The sequence below is a fragment of the Lotus japonicus genome, chromosome 4, assembly GCF_012489685.1.
Source record: "Lotus japonicus ecotype B-129 chromosome 4, LjGifu_v1.2".
NCBI lineage: Eukaryota > Viridiplantae > Streptophyta > Magnoliopsida > Fabales > Fabaceae > Lotus > Lotus japonicus.
In genome coordinates, this window is record NC_080044.1 from 30,031,576 (window position 1) to 30,042,145 (window position 10,570).

The 10,570-nt window shown below is 37.9% G+C and overlaps 1 pseudogene; it reads right to left on the reverse strand.

Annotated features, from left to right (window-relative positions):
• Positions 1-4,671: 4,671 nt before the first annotated feature.
• LOC130714228 (E3 ubiquitin-protein ligase UPL5-like) lies at positions 4,672-7,205 on the reverse strand (annotated as a pseudogene).
• Positions 7,206-10,570: the final 3,365 nt, after the last annotated feature.

Genomic DNA, 10,570 nt, shown 5'->3' on the forward strand with positions numbered 1-10,570 from the left:
GGACAAGATTCGAATTGAGTGGCACATATTCAAACACAGTTACCCGAGAATCATAAAAGCCAAACACTACTGACCTAACACCACGGGCAAATTATTAAAGCAAACACTACAGACTTGACACCACTGGTGGATTTGAAATAAGTTATCAACCAGAGTTAATTATCGGAAAAGGACAAGATTCGAATTGAGTGGCACATATTCAAACACAGTTACCCGAGAATCATAAAAGCCAAACACTACTGACCTAACACCACGGGCAAATTATTAAAGCAAACACTACAGACTTGACACCACTGGTGGATTTGAAATAAGTTATCAACCAGAGTTAATTATCGGAAAAGGACAAGATTCGAATTGAGTGGCACATATTCAAACACAGTTACCCGAGAATCATAAAAGCCAAACACTACTGACCTAACACCACGGGCAAATTATTAAAGCAAACACTACAGACTTGACACCACTGGTGGATTTGAAATAAGTTATCAACCAGAGTTAATTATCGGAAAAGGACAAGATTCGAATTGAGTGGCACATATTCAAACACAGTTACCCATACATTAAAGCAAACATTACATAGCTGTCACCACTTGAAAATTATTAAAGCAAACATTAAAGCAAACATTAAAGCAAACACTACAGACTTCACACCACTGACAAGTTTGACCGATTACAGACAAAGACTCGCTTGAAATTAATTTCCAAATAGCTCTTTGGACAACTGCTCTAACAACTCTTTCTTACGGTCACTGAGATGCTCTTCCGAAGTTAGCTTTAGATACATACTAACTTTCTTAGCATTAGTCTTCTCTTTCATCGCATTAGTCTTCTCTTTCATCAATTCGTTAGTCTCTGCTTGCACCAATGCTATCTTTTCCAATTTTTCAAGCTCTTTCTCCTTGAAATGGATATAAGAATCCCACTCTTTGTCCACCACCTCGTCAGCATCTTCTCTAATTTTCTTTTTACTCTTTTTTTTAGCTGCCTCCCTACCCATTGGACGAGGAATTGATCCTATAGAGTTTGAGCCACTTGCATCACTGTCGTGTGATCTCTTAGATCCACTACTTCTCGAGCCACTATTTCCTCCTACCTGACTACAAAAACGTGGTTGATCACGGAGAACGCGCCATTCTTCCATCAAAGTAAATTGACCAATCTTCCCACTTGCGTATAATTCCTGCGCTCTTGCGATAACATCATCCTCCGACCAACCGCTTCGATGCTCACGCTTAGCGCTATCATAAGCGCCAATCCATTTACCCAGTCTTGTGTTCATATAATTCCAACGGTTTCGGCAGGCAACCCAATCGCGCGGAGGATCGAATGAGCAATGCTCATTACAATACTCAGCGATATCTCTCCAAAATGTTTCTCCTTTCTGGTTTCTTCCGACAACACTGTTTGTTCCGCAATTAATCCACCCACTAATTAGCACTAGATTTTGTGGAGTGTTCCATGCGGGTAAATGGGCTTTTTTGCTCTTAGGAGTGATTTCATTGACTTCATTATCAGCTGACCCGCCACCAAGATTGACTTGTGTTGAAAATTCCGGAAATTCCGCTACATCAACACTCGGAACATTTTCAGGAACCACTGGCATATAACCACTAGACTGAGGTGTTTGAGATGAATATCTCACAGATCCATAAGATGGATGAGAGTTTGGAACAATTGATGACTGGTTAAAATTTTGTATGTTTTGAGGAGGTTGGTACGAATATTGATTCGGATCTGGATAATAGTTTGGATTTCGAGGACGTTGGTTGGAGAATTGATGGGGGACTTGATAATAGTTTGGATTTTGAGGACGTTGGTTGAACAATTGATGTGGGACTTGATAATTGGTGGGATTTTGAGGATGTTGGTAAGAAATTTGATTTGGATCTTCATAGTTGTTGTGGTTTTGGTTGTAAAATGGGTTGTTTGAAGAATTCTGGGTGTTGAAATGGGGATTGTTGGGATCCATTTCAATACAAATGCTAATAGATAGATAAATAAGATGGTGAGAGAGATAATAAGAGAGTGAAAAAACTTGGTTTTTTTTTCTGTGTCCAAATCAAACGAACCAAGTCTCTATTTATAGAGAAAAAAAAATCATGAATTTTGGTATAATTTTTTTTTTCAGAAAATATTTTTTTTTATGAAATAATTGAGTTCAAAAGATAAGGAAAAACGAAATCCGGACGGACCAACCAGAAGCAGCCACGTGGCAGGGCAGGAAAATTTTTCTCTCTCTCCCCTGCAGACAAGGCGCGTCACGCGCCTTGTCTGGGCGTGCAGGCCACGCGCCTGCGGTGGCCACTGGCCTTGCGCCACGTGGCACACCGCAGGCTCCTTTTTTTTGTTGAAAATCTTCAACATTTTCTCCCTCTCTCTCCTCTTTCAACCAACTTCAACAAACCATTAAACCTATTAAATACAATTCAACACAATTCAACAACACTTTCAACCATCCATTGTGGATGGTCTAAGAAAGAAAGGAGGAGGAAGGGCTGAGATGAAATGTGATTGAGGAAGGTACAACTGTGATTCATTCTTTAGGAAATGATGTAAACTTTTACTAAAATGTCCATGCTAAAAATTAGATGGTAGTGCATTGAAGTGTTGAATTCCAAAGTTGCCCTCCATGCTGCACAAACTCTCCCTTTATAGAGTTTATAGACATCGGAAATAATAACTTTATAATTCTATACCATTAATAAATTTAGATAGAAGATGATTATCATCAATCAATGAATTATAATTACCCATCACATTGATTATTTGTGTTAAATCTAGAAATTGAATTTAAAATTTTAAAATGAAAAATGAAAATATGTGATTAGATGTTTGTGTAAAATTCTTTACACGGTTGTTCAATGAATTTTTACTAGATAATTGTTTTCTAAAATTAAACCTGGACCCTCTGCGGCCAAGTTTTCTACATCACTTTGTTGCCCATTATTTACCCTTAATTCATATCTTTAATGATTCAAATGAATTCATAAAAGATTAAATTCATAAAAAAAATTATACACTTTTTATTTTACAGTTGTGAGGCTGCCTCATTTAAATTCCCAAATGAAAGTTACTTTCACATAAAAAAAAATAGTTTCAAAATATATTTCCACAGTTGGTAACAACGACACTAATCCTCTTAAGACTCAAATTGATCATTAAGTAGATAAATTTTTGGCTTAATTGCACTTTTCGTCCCTGATGTATACCTGTTGTGCAATTTTGGTCCCCTTTGTTTAAAAGGAGCAATTTTAGTACATCAAAGATCAATTTGTGACAATTAAGTCCTTCCGCCAGCTTCTGTTCATGGCCTTGGGGTTCCGCAGGTTCTGCGCCTTGGGCTTCGATTTGTGCAGCACCACTGGTTCCCAGTCCTGGCTTATGGCTCCAGTCGATCGAGTCGACATTGTTGTAACAGAAGTCGAGAATTGAGATTAGAGGAAATGTTGAAAGTTATTAGAGAAATGAGAGGATTGAAGATACGTAATTCATGCCATTATCTCCTTTTGTTCTTTTTCTTGTTCATTATCTTCATCACCCTTCCTCATCTTCTCCTTTATAACAGACAAAATAATTCCCAAGATTTGGGTAAATTTGTGATAACCATAACGAATTTGGAAAAGGGGCTTTTGGGGTGGTTTCTGGGTAATTTTTGTGGTTTTTTTATTTGAGTGAATGTTCCTGGAATTTCTATAGCTTTGTCTATGAAATGAAGTTGTTGTTGCTTCAAAATTTGTTTCCAGAATTTTTTTTGTTGTGGTTGATTCATTGCAGATTAGATAAACATGAAGGGTGATTACTGATTCGTAGCAAAATGTTTAATTTTTGAAATTTTAATTAAATTTATTTTTTATTTTGTGGAGTCCTAATGGCATTTAAGTGGCAAAATGTGTCAGGACCACGTCATGAATGAGCGCCACGTATGAAAAATCTGTTTGGAATTAAACGGAATCTGACGGAAGGACCCAATTGTCACAAATTGATCTTTGATGTACCAAAATTGCTCCTTTTAAACAAAGGGGACCAAAATTGCACAAGGGGTATACATCAGGGACGAAAAGTGCAATCAAGCCTAAACAAATTATTCTTTGTACGCACCATCAATGAGTCAAACCATAACGAAGAAGCTCAGCTATCTATCCAATGTACTAGACTAGACTTTGTTGGCACTTTCACATAAATTATACCTGTGAAATTATACATCAAACAAATTTTATATACAAACACATGTTTCTCACTATTAATTCCACATTTTTTTCACATGTATTGGGGGATACTCTTATCGGTAGCATAACAACTTTGCTATCTTTGACAATTTATATTTACAATTTCTTGTAGCTCTTTGATCAATCAATGAATTCGGATCAAATTTTTCCAATTAAGTTGTTAGTTAATTTCTGTTGTGTGCTCAATGATCAAAACAATACCCGGCGTAAAGATGCATTCTTGGATTGAATTTCACTCATAAATTAAATAAGGAATGTACTTAAGAAAGAATTCAAAGAAAATTAATAAAAATACGAATGAGAGAATACATGACGAAGACGCAACAATCAAGGAGAATGATAAGCCAAACGATGATCAGTTGATCACCATAAAATCGAGGTGGTTCTGCAAGAACCTGCATGGAGGCGTGCCGCACACACAAGAGGAAATAAACCTCAATAACTAAACTCAATTCAAGTTACCTCTTAATCTCTTGTAAAGACCAAACCTGATAAAATAAAATAACAACTTTTCCAAATAAACTAACATATCTAGATAAAATAAAAACTTACCCAAATAAAATAAAAACGAAACTAACATCTTGTCAAAATAAAATAAAATTTATCCAAATAAAATATCAACTAAACTTTTTTTTTTGATAAGCCAAATATCAACTAAACTAAATTATGGTATGCCTTGAGCCCTTGATTCTCATCACCGTTATATAGGAAATCAGTTTTCATGATTAGTCAGATTCAGCATTAATGTACATGGTCTGTCAGTTGCCGAGTTTGAAATCTTCACTCCCACGTAGCATCCAATCAAGATCTTCAAGCTCTAAACTTTGAAAGAAGAATTGCTGAAGCTTTGAGCTTGAAAGAATATCAGCAAAACCATGGGCAAAATATGACACCTGCTCGGATGTGGATGTTACAAAACGGTCCCTTATAAGAAGATCAATATACATCTCCCTGTTCTTACTATTAACTACAAGGAGAGCTCAACCACTTTTGTGTGTCCTAATTCCTCCGCCTCTCTAACAAAAGTCAGTCCTAATGCATCTGAATCAATGAAATCAGAATCCATGTCTAATATTTGCTTGCATCTAGTATATAAGTTTGGATCTGCATCCTTTATGTCTTCTAAAGTAACATACTTCCCAGCCAATTGCAAGAAAAACACACGATCCAAAACAATACCCACTTGTACCCTATGCATCAAAGCTAATGCAATAACTCGACCACAGAAGCTGAAGTACTCAAGGTGCTGAGGATTTACCTTAGAAGCAGGGTTGGGGTAAAATCTCCTTGGATTATGGGGGCATGCCAGAAAAAGTGCATTTTGCGGGTTGAATATCGCTTGACATACCAAAAGAAACCATTCCCTTACTACACTTGGGCCAGTGACTTCCTCATTTTTGAATTTTATGAATAGGCCAGCTTTCAGCGATTCAGGATCAGCTCGTGCTATGTACTCAAAAGATTCACTCAATAACTGAGACCTGTCAATAAGCATCTCGTACATTTCCTCGTAGTCTTCGATTACCTCTGGGAACATCAGCATTGCCAAATGCCTCCTAGACTCAAAATCCGTCACAGGCTTGTGCTCGAGAATCCACTGATGCTCACCAGTCCTCTTTGCATATCGAACAATCAGCAAACACAGCACGCTTCTATGACACATCAAAACATTCCAGAGCTTTTCTTCAGCACCATCATAAAGCTTAGAAATCAGATACAATTCCTTCAAAATGGAAAGATAATGAGACCAATCAAGATCATGATCATCCCTTTGCATCATTTCATGGCCAGCCCATCTCTGCCCCAAGTATTGAAGGCACTGATCAATTTTGCTCAATAAATCATTGTACAAGCCAAGAAGGTCTTCTTCAACCTCTCCCACGAGCAACACATCCTTGAGAGCTTGTTGCTCCATAATTCCTTTCCTCAAAGGGATCAAGAACGCAGTAAAATCCCCAACATTGTTAAACAAAGTCCCCACAGTGGAGGGGGATATCATACTCAAATCCAAATCCACCAACAACCTCTTAGCAAGCTCCCTAACAAAAGGCAATATATCTTGAACAAAAATGATCTCCTCTTTAGCATTGTCAATCTCAGAAGCAGCACACGAAACCCTAGCAGTTTCCAACAATGACCCAAGAGTACTCCTGCAGAAGAGATACAAAGGATCCTCAGAACCTATCACCCTACCCCTAACCCTAAGCAATGTACAAAACTCCAAGACCACACGCGCACACTGCGCGTGCAGGGACACAGAAAGGGTGTTCCTACAAGAGGTTAAAAAATGCCTAACAGAAGAATCAGCACAATCCTTATTACCCGTGAACGGGGACAGATACAGCGAGACAAGCACGGCGGAGCAAGACCGGAAAATCTGAAAATACCCGGAAGCAGAATCCTTGTCGTCAATCCTTGGCGCCATGTTGAGGTAGGTCGTGATGAAGCCCTTGATGGTTTTCACAGCGCCGGGAACAACTCCGCCGTGGTAGAGTTTGAGAACGACGGAGACCATGTCGTTTATGACCTGCCATGCCTGAGGGTGTCCGGTGGGGCGCATGCGACAAACGAGTTGAAGATTGACGCCGTTTTGGATGGAACATTCGGCGAGAGTCTTCTCCCTCTGAAGCTGCTTCCCCATGAAAATCAACCTCTGTTCAGAAATAGGGATTCGCTTCAAGGTCTCGATACGCTCGAGAATCGATTGGACTGTTTCTTCGGGATACGCTTGCATAACCATGGTGCTTCCACCAGAGATCATACGAACGGAGAACTGTAGCGGGTTTGATCGGTGGGCGGCGGCGGAGGACAAGGTGTTAACGGCCTTGACGGTATCGTCCTGGGTAATCCTCACGCAGACTAAGTCGGAGACGACGTCGTCGCCGTCGTAGAATTTGGGCGTAGAAGGGTTACGGTGCTCGACGCTGGGGTTTTCCATGACAGAAGGGCGGTGTGTTTGTCAAGAGGAAGAGAATGAGAAGTTCTATTTAAGCTTAAATAAGATTTTGATCCCTAACCTTTACCATATGTTTGGTTTTCATCCTCGCCGGAGTAAAGGTGGGTTTTAGTCGCTAACCTTTGCTAAAAGGTTTGGTTTTCATCCCTCCGGAGCTCTGGGTCAACGCCGGAGCTCCGGTGGCCCATGTGGTAATGTCACGTCAGTTTAATGAGCTGACGTGGAATTTATTTTTCTTTAAAATTAAAAAACCTAATTAATTTTTTTAAAAAAATTGTTTTAAAACCTAATTAATTTAACTTTAATCCCTAATCAAATCTTTAATTTTAGTCCTAACTTTTTTAACTCTAATCCTTCTTCATCATTTTCACCATCTGATTATAAAAAAATCACCTTCATCATCTTCATCCATCATCTTCAACAAAACCCAGAAAATAACCTCTAATCCTCATAAAATAAAACTCAAATCTAAAATTATACAGAGAATTTGTGGAGATGGGGTGACAAATTATATACAGAGAATTTGTGGAGATTGGGTGACAAATTATACAGAGAATATATATACCGTAGTTCCTTCACAGATCTGGATCACAACTTCATAGACCAAAGCCAAGTTGGGGCAAATTGGGCGACAATATATACAGAGGAATAAACCAAAGCCAAGTTGATAAGGATTTAACTTAAGGGCATATACAATGAAACTAGCAACATATGATTCCAGATGTATAAATAACAACTCCGATCAGCGATTCCAATCTGCGACAATGTCTTGTTTAGCGCTCTCTCTGCAACCCACTTATGGATCCGACATCCTTCTCCAGACCCGCGAGTGGTTCCCACCCTCAAAACAAGACAAGGAACAGAGCAAAACAGAGTTGCTCGAATACAGCAACAAAAAAACATGAAGCAGAGAGGAGAAGCCTCCCCTGAACAATGAACGCCTCCTCCGCCAGAAAGTCACCACCTTTCTCACTAAAGCCACCTTGTTCCACCACCATGACCATCGAGCTTCACAAAAAACCCAGAAAATCGGAAGCAAAAGCATGCCCAACGCAGCACCCAGGTACATCCCTGAAGTTGTGAGAGACACAGATCTGGATCAGAATGAAAAGTTGGAGGAGGAAGCTAGTGAAGATTTGAATTGGAATTAGGTTTGTGATGATGAAACCAGTGAAGATGTAGATGTGAGGAGGGTGAAGATGTTGATGTGAGGAGGGTGAAGTCCGTGTGAAGATGATGGAATTACTAGATTAGGTTTTTTTTTTATTTACTTAATTAATTATGTTTTTTAATAATTTAATTAAAATGAAGAAAAAAAAATTCCATGTCAATGTATTAAACTGACGTGGCCATGCCACATGGGCCACCGGAGCTCCGGCGTTGACCCAGAGCTCCGGAGGGATGAAAACCAAATTTTTTGGCAAAGGTTAGGGACTAAAACCCACCTTTACTCCGGCGAGGGATGAAAACCAAACATATGGTAAAGGTTAGGGACCAAAAACGTATTTAAGTCTTCTATTTAATAAGGGAAGAAGGGTTTTGACTAATTTTGAAAATCTTTTATAGGTTTAAATTTTATGCACTCACAATTTTTACTCCATCAACCAATCAGATTTCAGAAATGTGAAAAAATTTGTTTTTTTATTTAATTCCATTCATTGAGGTGACACATCCTTATAATCTCATTGGTTGGCGGTGTAAAAATTTTTTACACTGTCACTGCATCATCTTTTTTCTCAATCTTTAATCATCCCTCTAAACAGTGTTTTAAAACTCGGCTCGGTGATCGACTCGGCCGAGGTACTGAGTCATTAAGTCACTTGTTCGATTGCTTGACTTGGTATATTTTATAAAATTCTAAAAATTAATAATACTAACTAACACTAATTAATAACTCCATTTTCTAAATCTAAAATTATTACCATGACAAACATATCTAATTAAACAATCAATAAGAAAGGTTTTACTACTACAAAAGATTACAAATAAATTATTAATATCCTATATTCTACACTTTAATCATAACACAAAGTGCTGAAATAACTTATTTTTCAATTAGTGTTAAATATGATATATTGAAATAAATGGTACCATTGACTATTATCTGGATTGTGGTTTTAATTATGTGATAAGCAATATTGATGTGCCATACTTTAAAGAGATTTTATAGTGTTATTAGTAATACTTTTTTTTGAAAGTGAAATATATATTAGAATAAAAAGAGATACTTGAGAAAACCCTCTCTCAAGTGAGGAAATAAAAAATGTCGAACAAAAGCAAGCAGTTTGTGATGCCCCGATTTCTCGAGTGTCACACAGTAACCAAATAATACAATTTTTGTAAAGAATTTTGGTCGTTTAATTAATTACTCTTGAATTAATGACAAAGGTTCGATTTTACGAAAATCTTGAAATTTAACCAATTTAACTCGCGGAAATGAATACCAACATAAACCTCCAAATTTCATAATCAACGGTAGGTATAAAGTAATCATCCGAAAGAAATCTCAATGTAAATTACATCATCTGAAAGAAAATATCCAACTGAAAAGTAAAACAGATAGTTCGGTGCCACTCGGACTCTCAACCCAAAGAAAAGTGGAAGTCACTCAACCCATGTCCCTACAAACTGAAGAACCGCTGAATCTTCCGTTCACTCTTGCATTCCTCGCCTTCGAACTTCGGATTCTATTCTTCTTCCGCTACAGGCTCTTGTGGCATCTGCTCGGGATCCTCAGCATGATCACTCTGATCCATAGCCACCTGCTCGTCAAGGTCGATTGTAACACCCTCTAAATCTCGCATAAATATTATAGCCTAAATCAGAGTAAAATGCATAGCACAGAGGGTGTCACACTTATTCTCCAAAACCATAAATCAAAACACATGTCATGCTCATATAAATTTCCAAATTTAATGTCTAACATCATATGCATAGCACAACGGATTTATTTCAGCTCCTTGATAAAACATAATCCAAAAGTAAATAAAGAGAGTTCATAAAATAACTCTTAACATCAATGTACAAAACTTAGCGTTTCCTCGTGTTACATAACAGAGCATGACTTCCCTGACTAAACCATAAATGAAAGACTAACTCCTCAAACTAACCCTCGCGAGAAGCTCCACTATCCTCGATACCTGAGCGATGTCGCATAAAACATCATTGAAGGTATGAAAAACGGTAGAAAGGGGGGGTTTGAATAGCGTTTTCAGAATAAAACTTCTCACTTAAGATTTTGACAAATCTTTAGAGACACAAGTAAAGTGCTTAAGATAAGAGATGAGAAAAGCACACAAGGATTTTATCCTGGTTCACTTGATGAATCACTCAAGCTAGTCCAGTCCACCCGTGAAGGTGATTTCTTCCTTCTTAGAATGAAGGCAAT